At 42.2% G+C, this 16,906-nt stretch overlaps 1 pseudogene; it reads left to right on the top strand.

Moving 5' to 3' along the window:
* The first annotated feature begins 10,834 nt into the window (after positions 1-10,834).
* Positions 10,835-12,135, top strand: LOC136526107 (serine carboxypeptidase-like 51; annotated as a pseudogene).
* Positions 12,136-16,906: the final 4,771 nt, after the last annotated feature.

Genomic DNA, 16,906 nt, shown 5'->3' with positions numbered 1-16,906 from the left:
GCAAAATCAATGATGAGCAACTTGTAAGGAAAAATGAAAAATTAAAAGAAAAGTTAGCTAGCTCACAAGATGCTTATAAAAGTTTGCTTGCTAAAATGGAAACCATGTGCAAACATTATGATGAGCTAACTAATAAAGTTGCTAATCTTGAAGCCATCGGTTCCACCCTCACCGAGGCATCTAAAAAGAAAAGTTCTATCTTTAACATGCCTAAAAAGGATGCCTCTACTTCTTGCAATGATTTATGTTTAGACTAACCCCTGTGCAACCAAGTTTGTGTTGAGAAAGTTATTGTAGATACATGCACACAAGAGGTTGCAAAGGAGAATGAGCAACTGAAGCAAGAAGTGGCTCGCCTCACCAAGGACTTAACTCAAGTAAAAGGAAAGACGAAGCAAGCCCAACTTTATCAAGATAACATCATCAAGGGAGTGAAGAAGCTTGACGAAGGACAAACCATGGTTTGCTATGTATGCCACAAGGAAGGCCACAAGTCCTATGAGTGCAAGGTGAAGAATGGGGGAGGAGCAAAGAAGAAAGAGAAAAAGCAAACAAGCAAGCTCTCCAACACCTACACGAACAAGGTGGACAAGAAGGCCTCCACACCTTATCTCTTGAAGAAGAAGAAAAATGACAAGGTGGTGGCCATCAAGGTGAACAAGCAAGCCAACAATGGGGTCAAACGTTTTTGGGTACCAAAGGAAATTATTTCCAACATGAAGAGCACCAAGAAGGTTTGGATCCCAAAAGGGAAGTGAGAAGTCTAATGGACTTCGGGGAATTTGGAGACTTGGCAAAGTATGGGTGCATTTCATGGGGTGCATCATTATGGACAAAGTCATTGTCAAGTGGGTTAGTGAATACTATGAACCCAAATGCCCCTTCCCATGTTAGGTAACTAGATGTAATTTCTTTCAATTGAAATTTCCCACAAGTGGTATCAATATTCAAATTCTTGCAATTTCAATTAGCATTTAGTTCCTTTCATGCCTAGGTTTGCATTTGCTTGTTTAATCTTTTGTCATGCATACACTAGGTATATCTTATGGCAGGCTTTCTCGGTTTCACTCTTGACCCTTGGAGCAAACCTACATGGTCTAAATTGTTTAGGAGCACGACACATAGCTTGTTTTACAATTGTTCATCTAATATGTGCCAAAGTCCAAATTGTAGATAATTTCTCCCAAATATCACCTTCGAAAATGATTCTCACATTCATGTGATGTCATCTTTCAAGTGGTATTTTTTTATTCTAAAATCAATGTGCATGTCTCCTACAAGTATTCCATGCTTGTGTGCATAAATTTAGGGGGAGGTTACTCTACAAGTTGGATGCTTTGAGACTAACACCTTTTCAAGCTTATCATGTGTGTAGTAGTCTCATTGCAAGAAAAATGGAGTCCCCGGAGTTAAGCATCATACTTCAAATATCCACCACATATTGCAAGTGGTAGAAATCAAATTGGTTTCCACATGTGGTATTTATAAACTGATATCATCATGTTGATTTCACTTTGATATTTATATGCTTTCTCCATGCATTATATAGATTAAACTCTCTTGAGCATTAATTTGCCAATTATGCATAAACTACATTCTCCATCATATGTATGCATATATTTAGGGGGTGCTTAGTCTATGTAATGTGAGAGTCAAATTTTGTGACCTATTCCACTCCACATACAAAGGATCACAAAGTTTGACCCTCCCTTGTGCTACTAATGTCTTCCTTTTTGGTGTTTGATTCCAAAGAGGGAGAATTTAGAGGACCAAAAGCAAGCATTAATTTGTAGGACCAAAAGCCCGATCATAATAATTTACAAGTGGTAATGGTCTACAAGTGGTAATGGTCCGAGAAAGGGAGGATAGTGGATTATGGATTAGTCTATGTAATGGGGAAAATTTGTAGGACCAAAAGCATGGCTTAAATCCATAATACCACATGGGGACATTTGCAAGGGCAAGATAAGTTTTAAAAGATGTTTACATGTGGTACATTTTAGCTTTACAATTGGTATCTTCAATTGGTATCTTTTAGTCTTACAAGTTGTACCTTTTTAGCATCATATAACCTTGCCCTTTGCATTGCATCCTAGCAAGTAAATAGTTTTTAAATTCCAAAAAAAATTATTTGCTTGTTTTGGTCGTGTTGTCATCAATCACCAAAAAGGGGGAGATTGTAAGGAAAATGGAGCCTAAGCCCATTTACTTTGGATTTTGGTGTTTGATGACCAACACAACCAAATTGGACTAATGAATTTGTAAGTTTTTGTTTTGTAGTTCAATAGGGTGCAAGACATGACTTGGACGAAGGCGACGTGATGATTCGATGATCAACACCATAAGCAAGACCCTAGAAGCACAATAGAAGACCCAAGATATCAAGCATAGTCTAAGCACGAAGATAGGAACAAAGCCGGATGCAAGATCGCGAAGAAATGAGCCCACAGAGGTGACCAGACGCACTGACTGGAAGTTGGCGAAGTAGCGACTGGACGCTCCGATCAAGAGGCTCGGCAATAGAAGGCGCAGCAACAGCGACTGGACGCTGAGTACTGAAAGTGACCGGACGCATCGATGACACTGTTCATCATCCCGACAAAACTCTTAGTACTAACCGAACGTTGGCGGTAAATCGACCGGACGCAGGACTACAGCATCCGATTGAGTACAGAGAGGTTCTAGAGCGGCGAAATTGCGACTGGACGCATCCGATGGCATGTGACTGGACGCCATTAGTGTCTGATCAGTTGATCGTGGCTCTAATGGTCGGGACAACCGGACACGTCCGATTAGGACGACAGCAGCGTCCGGTCAGTAGCAGAAAAGTGAGATTTCGTCCCCAACAGCTACTTTCTCAGTGTGGCTTATAAATAGACCCCCAACCAGCCAAATGAGATAAGTGGAGCTGAGGAAACATACCAAGGGTGTTGATATACCATTTTAGTGATTTGCACACATAGTGCTTAGTGATTCATTAGGTGATTAGTGTAGGTGCTTTGCAAAGTGCTTAGGTTGATTAGACCACCGCTTATGCGCTTGCTCTAGGTTTAGACCTAGTGTTTAGTGAGGTTTGTATACCTCTTACCATTCGGTGCTTGCGCGCACCATTGTTGTACATCGAAGGGGCTTGTAGTCTTGCGAGATCACACCAACCGCGTTTGTGGTGTGGCCGCCACCGTGTACCGGAGGGAACAAGGCCCGCAGTGTTTTGGTCGGAAGCTTGATAGTGAAGACGGCGGGGAGCATCCGGGAGAGCCTTGCCGGAAGGCACATCGGAGATCTACTTACGCATGGGGAAGGCCCGAGGCTATCCACGGAGTTACCCGACAGGGGAGCTTGACCCTTGCGATGGATTCCTTGCGAGGGGCTCCAACGAGGACTAGGGGAAGCTTGCGCGCTTCTCGATACCTCGGTAAAAATACCGGAGTCGTCGACGGGAGCTTACATATCTCTACCTTGCTATTTAGCTTCCGCATTTACATTGTTCGTATTACTCCTTTTGCGGTAGAGATAGCAACACACTAGCAAAACCGTAGTTGCACATTTAGATAGTTTATCTTTTGCATAGGTTTTTGGTAAAGGTAGAAAAAGAGGTCATAGTTTAGAAGTAGAATTTTAAGTTGCCTAATTCAGCCCCCTTTTAAGCGTCACGGTGCCCTTCAGAGGCGTTGGCCCTCAAGCATGACTGGAACATCACGAAGGAGAAGCTTGTCTCGATGACTGGTAAGATGACATTGACAGCGACTTTCAAGGAGCTTGCAGCTGCTAGAAAAGCTCAATTGGTCATGCGCGCACAATCAGTAACCACGGTTGATTGTTAGGAATTGAGATGAGTGTTATGAATTCAAGGATAATTTTAGTGCCCATGTCTAATCAAAGTTGATTGTATTTTCTCTGTTTTAAATTTGTTCCTTTTTTAAAGCAACCTTCTTATAGGTGTTTTCTTATCATTGTCTAGTTAAATATACTTTAACTACCGGTTACTCCATTATACTATTCCCATGGTCTATATATTTATAGTTACCATTCCCTTGGTCTATTTATAGTTATCCCCTTTACATTGCATTTATGTGTTTGACATGGAAACAAATGTAATGGTCCTTTCTTTGCATACATGTATATGTGGTGAATGGAAATACACGTTACCTAGAGCTATTGTTGCTATATTAACAACGATAGAAGTCTATACTTTAGACGCATATGTTAAAAAGTACTATGGGTAAAGTCCACTTTCCAACCTATAACTTCTATGTCAGTTTGTTTTAAACCCTAAACTAAGAAACCAGGTATCGGACGTCCTCAAGTATTGAAACCAGACAACTATAGTTTCAAAGGTGGTTTATATTTTCTAAAATAATAAAAATATGGTTTAATTTCTAAAATTAGATAATTTATTTGTCTTAAATCATAAAAATATGAAACTACTAGCAATATTTTTATTAAAAAATGCTATATATATATGTTGATGCTCTATTTGGAGTTATTCGGATCCTTATTCAGTCATGATCTTTGTGTTTCAACGCTTGTAGTCACATCTGCTATTTATTCAAATTATTGTTTCATTGCACTACTTTATGTTGACTGCATGCATGAGTAGTTGATTAAACTATATTTGAGACATTGGCTTGTTTAAAACCAATAACCTAATTAGACAATCAACATTAATAAAGCTAGCCATGCACTGCATATGGTGGAGCATGACATCTGTGAGGTTGGTGTCATCTTACACATCATTAAACGTAATCAAACCAGGTCATCTAGGCCAATCTCTATGTTTGATACAAGGCAAAACCATAATTCAAACAAATAATGATCAGGACTAAGACCCATAAAACAAGAGGAACATGAATAAATAAGTTTGAAATGATACTAATAGATTGACGACTGATATATTATTTTTTTCTTAAAAATTGCTATTTTTCATAATTTTTATTTAAATATATAAATTATAAGTTTAGAGTTTAAATTAGATTTAAATTATTTTAGAAAAATAGAAAACCACCTTCAAAACTAACTAGAAGACTAGATTTATCTAGTTTAAATAGTTGGAGGTTGTCTTTAGAGTAAAAAATCAGAATGTCATATGCAAGTTGGAGGTTAGAAAATATACTTTACCTTATTTTTTTTAATGATGATGGATGTTTGTAAGTTAGATGTATATTAACGTTTACTTTAGATTATTTTCTAATGTTGGAGGTAGGTAATTTAGATGCAAATTTAAATGGTTGCTTTGAATCTTTTTTTTCATAATAGCATAGATGAGGTACTTTAGATCAATTTTTAGTAATCATAGACATGGCTAATTTAGATGTCACTTCAGATTTTATTTTTTTGATTAAAGTGTAATTAGATTTTTATAAAAAACATCACGGATCCAATGTCTATTTTTTCTTGATGATTACAGTCTAGCAAATCGATACCCAGACATTTCTGATTTTGAAAGAATTTTTTAAAAAAAATTCGAATTAGTACTATATATATTAATACAGACAACGCTAGATTCATGTTAGATAGTTTATATATGAAAAAATGTACATTATTTGCTAGTCAAAGTTTTGACTTAGAAACCGTGTGCAAGGATGGAGTAGCCTATGGTTTGGATGGGTTGCCTTAAGAATGGAAGTGATTGCCACCGGGAAAAACACCATGGAAAGCTGGGAAATCCTGGGGGAGGATGGTTGGTCGGAGGCGGCGGTGTCAGTGTCCGACAGTCCGGCGGTGCCGATCCGCAGCACAACATCCATCGCTCTGAACGCACATGAGGACGGGCCCGCTTGCTCGTGCAACTTCGCATGCATGACGGTGATGCCTCCACCTCCAGGCTCCAGAGACCGGCGACCAATCCAATCGTTTGCATGCGTCCCAGCGTGCAGAAAATTACGTGCACGTCTTCTCCCTCGTCTTAATTCGGCCATTGTCATATTGTCACTCCCCCAGGCCCCGATCCTTCATGCCCATGTGCCCTGTCCCAGCTCCTTCATGCATGCCCTACAAATAAACATGTCATATTCCATTAAAACTTGTGGCTGCGATTAATTGGCGTTGCCTACAGCTGCCTTAATATATTTGTTGTAGTTGGAAATTCTAGGATGGCTATGTTTGTTGTAATTTCATCTCAATGGGCAATGCCCAGGTACTCTTCTTCTTAAAATAAAATTCGTTGTTCATTCATATCGCATAGCTAGGGAGATAATACATTTTTTAGTTCTTTATTTTATGGACGGAAGTACACAGCTCCAGGGCTCTCTACACCAACACGACGTTAATAAGACGATTACTGAGAGGTACTTGGTATCTGAATCCATCTTGGTGTACCATCGTAGCATCACAAATTGGCCCATTTGCATCCCCAGAGCAAGAGAAGAGACGTGGCCCGCCTAGTATAAAAGGTTTTGCTTGCAAAATAAAAAGCAGGCAGGCACGCTCTCCAAACCGGCCATGAATGCCTTGCTTCTTGGTGCAGCGAACGCGAACACCAGTTGAAAAAAAAAGATACCCACCCATGCATGAAAACGGCGGTCAGCGCGCGCGGCCGTGGATGTGGGATGCTTGATGTGTGGTGTGTCTCGGCCGGACTTTTCGGGGCTCAGTTGCTTTGGGAGCACGAGTCGCCGTCGTCGCGCTGCAGCTGCAGAGTGACCGTGCATGTGCAGCCACGCTATCCAGCCCAGGCCAGACCCAATTCGTCTTTTTCGTCCAAGGGGAAGAAAGTGGCGTAGGGTCGCACGGATCCGCCGAAGGATCGCGTAGGGACTGTGTTTTAATTAAAGTTTTTATTTTATTTTATTATCATCCGCAGGAAGTAGGAACCAACCAATCGACCAAAGTCATGCGCGCGCAATCAGGAACTACGGTTGTTGTTGGTTAAATCATGAGCGTCGGCCTCATCAAGAGACTAGTGTTTCCCAACAACAACATCAGCTTCGTGATTATATACAAAACTCAAAAGGTGGTGGTTATTTGTGAAAACTCCTGTGTGTTCGTTGGCATTTTCACCTTGTTCGCATGATCGTATCAGCTATGATACAGTGTTTTTGTCTCACAACAAAACAGCATCAGCCGGCTTATAAGCCACAGAAACGATCAAGCGAACAGGGTTTATCCAATGCATTTTGTTGCAATTGTTTAAACAGGCATTGAGCTAGGAGTGTACTGTATCTTGTAGCAGCTAGAGGTGGTTACTTGCACAAAAAAATCTGGAGGAGAATGGCTGGGAGGGGAAAAGCAAGGAGGACAAATTAGTAGCTAGATCTCGGCTCCCCCATCATCTTTTCCAACTTTTTATATGGTGTAAGTGCAACGATATCTATCCGTGCGATTGTGCATTGCATGGGTTGATGCTTCATGGGGACGCACGCGGCCAAAAGCGTCTAGCTAGCTAGCTAGCTCCCTGCTCCCTGCTCCCTGCTCCCTGCTCCCTGCTCCCTGCTCCCCTGTTCCTCCACTTATTTGCACGGTGGAATGGAATTTGAGACGACGGAGCCTTTTGCTGCTGTGATGGTACTGCAACGGCCACACCAGCTCCATGCGGAAAGAGCCGCGATCGGTTGGTGTCACTTGCGCACATTATAGAATCACCGACCTGGCATCTCTAAAGCCAGAGAGCAACTTAATTGGAGTACTACTAACAACGAACCACTATCATCATTGCTACTGCTGTACTGCACGTCAAATAAAAATCCGTCTAGTTAATTAATTTGTTAGATAATGAAATGAAGTTCTCCGAGCCTCTCCATTTGAAGATAGTATACAGTTGATGGTCACAAACAAACCAAAGTCATAAGGCTCGCACTCTCACGTCCAAACGAGATAGAGAAGCAGCAAGGTTCATCTCAACCAGGGAGTATGGCTAAAAAGGAAAAGAACTAAACTTCAAGAAAGAAAATCAGACTATCCCATAGTATGATATGAACAAATGCATAGATTAGTGCTCTCAAACACTGTATGCTTTGTTCTAATGCTAGTTTTGCCATTGTCCACCCAATGGTCTAAACTCTAACGGACTTTGCATACTTTTGCTGTAACAAATGGACAGATCCTAGATTCCTAATAGGAGACCATTCTCGCCGATGCTCACCAAAAGAGTTGAAGAGTTCATTGAGTGGGTTCAACAAAAATTCCTGGAGCAAAAGATCCCTTACCCGTGTACACAATGTCTTAACCAGGTGGATACAACTTGGCAGGAGGTGAAGGACCACTTACTTATGAACACAATGTCAGCCACATACATCACATGGATTCATCATGGGGAAGAGGGAGGAGGTACTGACATTATAGAGCTATCAGATGTGCATGGATCTCATCAAGATAGTTGGATTGCAGAGGAGGAGTAGGAGGATGACGACGATAACATATTACCATATTTTGATGATTTAGTTAAAAACCTATTGACATCTGCAGAGCGAGCAGGAAGAGTCCCAAAGTTTAAAAGAGTGTTAGAGGATTTGATGCAGTTAGTTTCTTCTAGATCTACCTTCTCAAGATTCTCCTTCCTTGTCAGGTTGCTCTATATCAAGTCCCACTATCGAGTTAGCAACAACTATTTTGATGCACTATTGGTGTTGCTATCAGATGCATTCCCTAAGAGCAACGTACCAAAATCATGTGAAGAGGCACGCAAATATATTCGAGAATTAGGACTTGGTTATAAAAGTATCCATGTGTGCAAGAACAACTGTGTGTTGTTTTGGGGTGATCGTGAGAAATTGAAAGTGTGCCCAAAATGCAAAGAGTCTAGATGGGAGGATGTAGATGGTAGCAGGCGGGTTCCTCATAAGGTTTTGAGGCATTTCCACTAATACTGAGGTTGCAGAAGATGTTTGCTGTTCGAGGAACAACAGCGGACGCCGAATGGCACGAGACTAAGCGAGACAAGAATACTAGTCAAATGAGCCATCCAGCAGACAGGGAGGCATGATAGGACTTTGATAGAAAGCACAAAACTTTTGCAGCTGATCCAAGAAACTTGAGGCTTGCCGTCGCCATAGATGGTTTCAGTCCGTTTGGCAACTTTAGCTCGACATATAGTATGTGGCCTGTTCTTGTAACGCCTCCGAACCTGCCACCATGAGAATGTGTGAACCCATCGAATTGCTATATGTCTCTACTGATCCTGGGCCCAACCTCTCTAGAAAAGGATTTTGATGTATTCTTGGAGCCTCTTGTAGACGAACTGCAATAACAATGGAAGGGTGTCAACACTTTTCATGTACTACATCCTGATAATAAGGAAGGCTTCACTCTGCGCGCTGCCATGCTTTGGTGCATACATGATTTTCCAGCATTGAGCACCTTGTCAGGCCGAACTACAAAAGGTTATTATACATGTATCTATTGCGACAAAAATCCATTATCAAGGAGGCTAAGACATAAGCTAGGCTACCTTGGACACCGTCGTTACCTTCCTAGGAATCCCCTTGAAGGAAGAGCTTGGATTTTGATGGAGAAAGTGAGGACCGAGATGCGCCAGAAAAGTTCACCTTACAGGAGGACCTTGAGGAACTCGAGAAGGTGAAAGATGTCTGCCCAGGTAAGCACGGTGGAAAAAAGAAATGAAAGCGTGGAGAGCCAGTGATTTATAATCGAAAATCTGCTTGGTGGGGGATGCCGTATTGGAAGGACCTATTGTTGCCACACAATCTTGATGTCATGCACATTGAGAAGAACATATGTGAAAACATTCTTTGGACATTGCTAAAACTAGAGGGCAAGACAAAGGACACAACGAACACTAGGCTAGATTTGCATGATATGAACATAAGGCCTTAATATCAGGACGTGCAGCAAGGCAGCTCGCTTAAATTCCCGGAAGCTTGCTATGTCATGAAGGAAAAACACAGAGCAAAATTTTGTAAGTTCCTTAAAGGTGTCAAGTTTCCAAATGGTTATGCAACTAACCTAGCAAAATCTATAAGTGCAGAAGGTACCAACGTAGTTGGCAAGCTGAAAACGCATACTTGACATGTCCTTCTCCAGAGGATCATACCTGCAGGCTTAAGAGGTTTTGTTCCCAAAGATGTATACGAAGCTATTTCAGAACTTGGGAACTTCTTTAGGCAACTATGCAGTAGAACTCTGAGGAAAGAAGTCATGAAAAAGCTAAAACGGGACATCCCACTCATCTTATGCAAGCTTGAGAAGATTTTTCCATCGGCCTTTTTTGATGTTATGGTGCATTTGGCTGTTCATCTACCTGACGAGGCACTTCTTAGAAGGGCCGTATAGTACGGATGGATGTATCCAATAGAACGGTGACTGGGCACGTTGAAGAATTTCTTAAGGAACAGGGCAGGCCTGAAGGATCAATTGTGGAGGCTTACTTAGAAAGTGAGACGTTGGCATTTTGGGAGAGGTTCATGGACGATGATGTTAAAACAAGATATAACCAGGACGACAATATGTCACATGATGGGCTAGTAGGTGGTGACACCTCTGTTATGTTCACATCAGAGACGCAACATAAATGACACCTTTGATGTAGAGTCACTGGTGACACGTTTTTCTGCGTTACTGTTACATTCACATCAGAGACGTGCGTCACTGATGACTCTCTAGACGTGTCACTAATGTGCTTTTCTGGCATAGTGCTTTGCCCGGCGGCGGTGGCGGCCCGCACGTCCCTAGGGTCGCGCGGTGTGGGAGGGCTAGGGAGGTGTGCAGGGTAGGAGCGGGTCCCTCGCCTAGTGGTTGGCCGCGGCGTCGCCCTCGCCTAGTGCCCTAGTGGCCGGCGTCCTGGTGAGGACTGAGGATAGGAGAGGAGGAGTCGCGGGTGTGGGAGCACGGGCGTCGGGGGGAGAGGGAGAGTTGCATGGGGGTGGGAGAGGAGTCACGCATGTGGGAGCGCGTGCGTCAGGAGAGAGAGTGAGTCGCGCGGGGTGGGCGCGGCATCGGACGAGTGATGAGGACTGATCCAAGCAATCACGTTCATTGGATGTAAGTGAGTAAGAGAAAGGGATGGCAGAGTGAATCTCGTCCTTTGATTTGAAAGGTTAGCTGCTCTTGGGTGTATTTTGGGTACACGTAGAAGAGATTATGACTGTGATGGACAGTTTATGGGGTGGCCTTAGGGAAGTTTACAAGTGGTGCATTATTAGTGGTAGAGAGTTAGAGATTTATATTACTACCTCATTCATGTTATAATTGCATTTTGTGGAGATGAATATATACTTGTACTATATAAATAGGCAATTTCAATAGTCGATAGTATTGTTAGTTTTTTAGTCCCTACTTGGATTATTGCTTATTGGTTTGCATTCCTTTGTATCTTTTTTAGTCCCTACATGCCACAATCACAAAATCTGTCAAATACATCTGAATGATATACTCCGATCCGGGCATGCAGCTGGCAAGATGCGTCTCTGCAGGTCTTCGACGCGCTGTCCAATGAATTTATGAAGCCAGAAATCAACGAGGCAAGTGAAAATATATGTATCTACTTTGCCAGGATGAATCTTTAATTTCTTCAACTGCGATGGGACTATGTTTGTTGATTGAATTATTGCAATCCTTCTGCAGGTTGATGGGCTACTGTCATATGGTGTGAATGCGACTGTGTGTACAACGGACAGGTAAGTGGCAAATGCTACTTTTAACATATATCACCAATTGATTGGGTATGTTAGAGAATGTTAAATTATACCAGATGCACAACAAATTTCATATACGAAAGAGCATATATTACACAGCTGATGGCTAATATTTTCTCTTCCGAAGCTCGACATCATCTGCTCAACACTTGGAGCAGAAGCATGGGTAAAGAGGCTCAAGTGAGGTTTCTTCACCAGCCTGTTTTTGCTACTTCTAGTGTTATTCTATTTTTTTTTTTTTTGTCCCAACATTCTTGCATTTCAGACGGGATGGACTGCACAAATTCCTGAGCCTGCCGAGGAAGACTTTGCATTACTTCCACCCTTACTATCTCACCAATGCCTTCGTCAGGTCATACAAGAATCTGAACTTCTATTGGATCCTCGGGGCAGGACACATGGTAAATGTCCCTATGCACATACTGATGGTATATTTGGTTCAAATTCTGAAGCGTTTGCTTCTGTCTGTTCTTTGCAGGTGCCCGTGGATCAGCCTTGCACTGCAGTTCACATGATCAGTAGCGTGGTGAATTCTCAAGCTAACTAAATCCATTAGTATACTATGTTTTATATATATATATAAAGCCTTCAAACTTTCTAGCCATGGAGCTAGGTCTAGGTTGAACTTCTGTATGGCTAGTTGATGAAAACCAGCATCGCTGTCTGTGTAAACATTATGCTAGACCGTGTGAGCTAGCTGTTCCACGTGGTTATTATTGGAATTTATAAAATTCCAATAAAAATAAATACAGGTTTGTATGAGACCAGTGACCTATGCACTGATCATGTACTAGCAACGTTTAGTGGTTGATAGTTAATTATAAAGCTCTACGACTATGCACTTTGCTCAATTTTTGTAGCCCTCGACACTCTCTAGTTGGGTAACTGGTCACTGATGAATACAGGGTAAAATAACATTGGTAGGAAATAAGACTTGAAATCAGAATTTGTCTCCCTGATATTATCGCTGAATTTAAAAAACATACTTGAACACAAAAAAAAACAAAATATGTATTTCTAGGATTTGAATTCAAGACATCAACATTCTCTGCAATATCTATATCATCTCAGCTATGTGATATTTATAACTATATAGCTGATGCTATTCTTTTAACTACACTACATTTACACAATTCTAGTTGCAAAGAGAGAAACTCGAAAACTCATCTAGATCTGCAAACTAGGTAAGCACAAGCAACTCCTACGCAAAGCTAGTGATCAAATTAAGACGACTACTTAGCACTAGGGCAAAACAACTACTCGAGCAAGGAAAGCAAGCTACTCGACTACTCTAGCACAAGATCAACAATGCAAGCAAGCTAGAGCTAAAAGGCTACACAAGCACAAGAGATTATCCATGAATTGAATGCTTGTAAGTAAAGGCGCAAACCACATGGGAGACAGGGTGACACGATTTTTCTCCTAAGATTAGATTGCTTGCCCGCAACCTTTGTTGAATTAGATCATAGCATTACAGGATCTTAAGCTTATCCTGAACATGATCACTAACTCAACTTAGTGTGAATGTTTACACAGACCGGGATGCTAGTTTTCATCTTAGGTACTGACCAGAGCCGGTAGATGCCTTCTAATTTCTTTTGTTGATGTTGTGGGGTTGATGTAGACGATGAAGTAGATGTATTGATATTCAGCAATTGAGAGTTGGGACTCTCTTGATGAAGTACTTGACATAGACTCCGATCTGCAGCCTCCTGGACTCCTGGAATAGGGAGTCACGCTTCCAAACACCTTGCAGCTTCTAATATATTGGTTTGATAGGTTTAGGTATCGAGAGAATTAGCCTAATCCCGAAATCATCTTTTGGGGCCGGGGCCGACTCTGGATAACCCTTATTGTTGCCGTCGATCACGGCAAATACTCTAATAGGTTTGGCACTACTAGGTGGACCAACTAAATATTTTCAAACTAATATGTTAGCAAGAGATCACATTCCAACATTCTCCCTCTTGATCTAACAACTGTCACACCCAATTTTAAGGGTAAAATCGAATGCACAATATATGTATGCCAGGATCAATTTATTAATACATATGTCGACTTCATTACAGTATCATAGCAATGTTCTTACTTTAACGATAACATCATTACAAAATGACCCATAGGTCTAAAAGAAAATTACATAAACTTTATTTAACTCTAGTGGAAAAGGACTCCATCTTCACAGGAAGGTTGACCGGGGCTCATATGAACCCGCTAGGGTGAATCCCGATCTTTCGATGAGAGAAGGTGGATAACTCGATTTGGGGATGGAGATGACGTTCACGGCCCAACTATAACCATCCAAGGATGCTGCGCCTTAGCAACCGATACACCACCTCCAATGGCTGTCGTGATCTTATGGAGCACGATCAACCAAACCACTAGGGTAATTCCTGCAAGCAATCGAGGAACAAGCAAGAACAACTAGAACAAGCAACTCAATTGCAAATATGGAGATGAAAAACCAATCTAAACTCACAAAATTGGGGTTCTAAATCAAGTAGAACAGATGGTCTAGTCAACACACGCGTCTACAAGGAAGTAGCAATGGCTAAACTTTCAACAAAACAAAACCCAATCTATTTGTGGCAGCTGTAATCCTTATTAATACCTAGGAGGACGACCAAGGGGTCCTGGTGTCATGCTCCAACCCTAGGATACGTCCTTATTGGACCCAACTTGATACAAGGCCCATCGGGCCAAAATAAGGCGACGCATCACCTTTGACAGAAAAATCTCTCGGTAGTAATTTGATCATTACGGTGAAAGCTCTAGTTCGGTTTTGGTGAATTGATGAAACCCTAAGTGCTAACCTAGTTTATCAAGTGATCATGACATAGGTAGCACATTCCAAGTGGTGAAGCAAATGAAGATCATGACATGATGATGGTGATGCCATGGTGATGATTAAGTGCTTGGACTTGAAAAGAAGAAAGAGAAAAACAAAAGGCTGAAGGCAAAGGTATAAATTGTAGGAGCTATTTTGTTTTGGTGATCAAGACACTTAGAGAGTGTGATCACATTTAGATTTGATAGCCGTACTATTAAGATGGGTGAAACTCGTATTGAAATGCGGTTATCAAAGTGCCACTAGATGCTCTAACTCATTGCATATGCATTTATGATCTAGTAGAGTGCTAACACCCTTGAAAATGTTTGTGAAAATATGCTAACACATGTGCACAAGGTGATACACTTGGTGGTTGGCACATTTGAGCAAGGGTTAGGAACTTCACCGGCGGAGTGTCCGCCCATAGAGTGCGAATAGTTCGACGGTGCCAGTGGCGCCCTAGACAGAAAAGACGGAGGTCATGACCGAACGCTAGTCTCTGTAGGACCGACGCGTCCGGTCAGTAGCAGCTGAAGAAGCATAGCGTCGGTCATTGACCGAACGCTGGCGCTAAAATGATCGGACGCTAGCTGGCTGCGTCCGGTCACACTGACATGGTCATGCATAGAGGAGTCGCCGAGTGACCGGACACTGGGTGTGTCCGGTCGAGCATGACCAGACGCGTCCGGTCGAAGAAATTTGTTTCTGGAACCTTACTGGAAATGACCGGACGCTGGAGGCTCAGCGTCCGGTCAGTTATGTCGCAGCATCCGGTCGACCATTGACCGTTGAGATCGGGCGAACAGTATTCAAAGAGAGGGGACACGTGGCATGTATCACATGATCGGACGCTAAGGGCCAGCGTTCGGTCGATCCGATCGGAGCATCTGGTCACCCCGTGTTGTGCCCAATGAAGGGGTACAACAACTCTATTTCATGGGGGCTTCTATTTAAGCCCCATGGCCAGCTTAAGCTCACTCTCTTGGCCATTTGCATTGACATAACAACATTGTGAGCTTAGCCAAAGCTCTCCCACTCATCTCCATCATTGATTCATCATCTTTGTGAGATTGGGAGAGAATCCAAGTGCATTGCTTGAGTGTTTGCATCTAGAGGCACTTGGTGTTCGTATTTCACTGCGGGATTCGCTTGTTACTCTTGGTGATTGCCGCCACCTAGACGGCTTGGAGCAGCGAGGATCGTTGAGCGGAGAGTGGTGATTGTCTCTGGCTCCGATCAAGGTGATTGTGAGGGGTTCTTGACCTTTCCCCGGCGGTGAGCCAAAAGGTACTCTAGTGGATTGCTCGTGGCTTGTGTGATCCTCATCTTGTGTTGGTTGTGCGGCACCCTATCGAGGGTTTGGTGTGTGAAGCCAATTAGCACGTGAACCTCCAAATGAGTGAATCGGCACAATGAGGACTAGCTTGCCAGCAAGCAAGTGAACCTCGGTAAAAAATCATTGTGTTCATCATTGATTCTAAGGTGATTGGTCTTCATTGTTATTCATCCTTGTGATTGATTAGCTTCTTCATCTACACGGCGGTATAAACAAATTGCTCACTCTCTTTACATTACTGCAAACTAGTTGTCAAGCTCTTTAGTGTAGCTAGTTCTGAGAGCTTGTTAGTTTGGTTAGTGTGACTCTTTAGTTAGCCTTTGAGAGCACGCTAACTTAGTGTAGTGACATAGTTATTGTGTGGATAGAAACTACATAAACTATAATTGTGGTAGGTGGCTTGTATTTTTAGTAGGATAGCGCAACACTCGCTTCGCCTCATAATTGTCTAACCGGTTTGTTAATTGTTGTTGTAGAAATTTTTTAATAGGCTATTCACCCCCCTCTAGCCATTAGGACCTTTCAAGTGGTATCAGAGCCGAGGTCACCATGATTTGAGGTTTAACAACCTTCAGTGTAAAAATGGCTCAAATCAACAACACCAAGAAGCCACCCCAATTTGATGGCTCAAATTATCCCTATTGGAAGGCTAAGATGACAACATATATTAAGTCAATCAATAGGAAGGTTTGGAAGGTGGTAAAAACAAAGATTCAGATAGAAGATGAAGAGGCTCCCACCGCCGTCGAAGAGATGCTACTCTAAAATAATGGCATTGCTCTTAGTGCCATCCATGATGCTTTGGATGAAAGAACATTTGAGCAAATCAAGAACATTGAGAGAGCTCATGAGGCATGGAAGAAGTTGGAGGAATCATTTGAGGGCACTCAAGCCATGAAGGGTGCAAAGGCATACATTCTTAAAGAGAAGTTTGCAAGCTTCAAGATGAAGGAGGATGAGAGTGTGCTGGACATGTTCCATCGGATGGAAGTGCTTGTCAATGATCTCAAAGCACTTGGTGAGAAGATAGAGGACAAGGACTTCTCTAATAAGTTCTTGAGATGTTTACCCACAAGATTTGGCATGTTGGTCACCTTGCTAGTGAGGACTGGTTTGGACACAATGACACCAAACCAAATCTTGGGAGATATT

Source organism: Miscanthus floridulus, chromosome 19 (assembly GCF_019320115.1).
Source record: "Miscanthus floridulus cultivar M001 chromosome 19, ASM1932011v1, whole genome shotgun sequence".
Lineage (NCBI taxonomy): Eukaryota > Viridiplantae > Streptophyta > Magnoliopsida > Poales > Poaceae > Miscanthus > Miscanthus floridulus.
The sequence above is the reverse complement of the archived record's forward strand: the minus strand, read 5'-3'. Positions and strand labels throughout refer to the sequence as shown.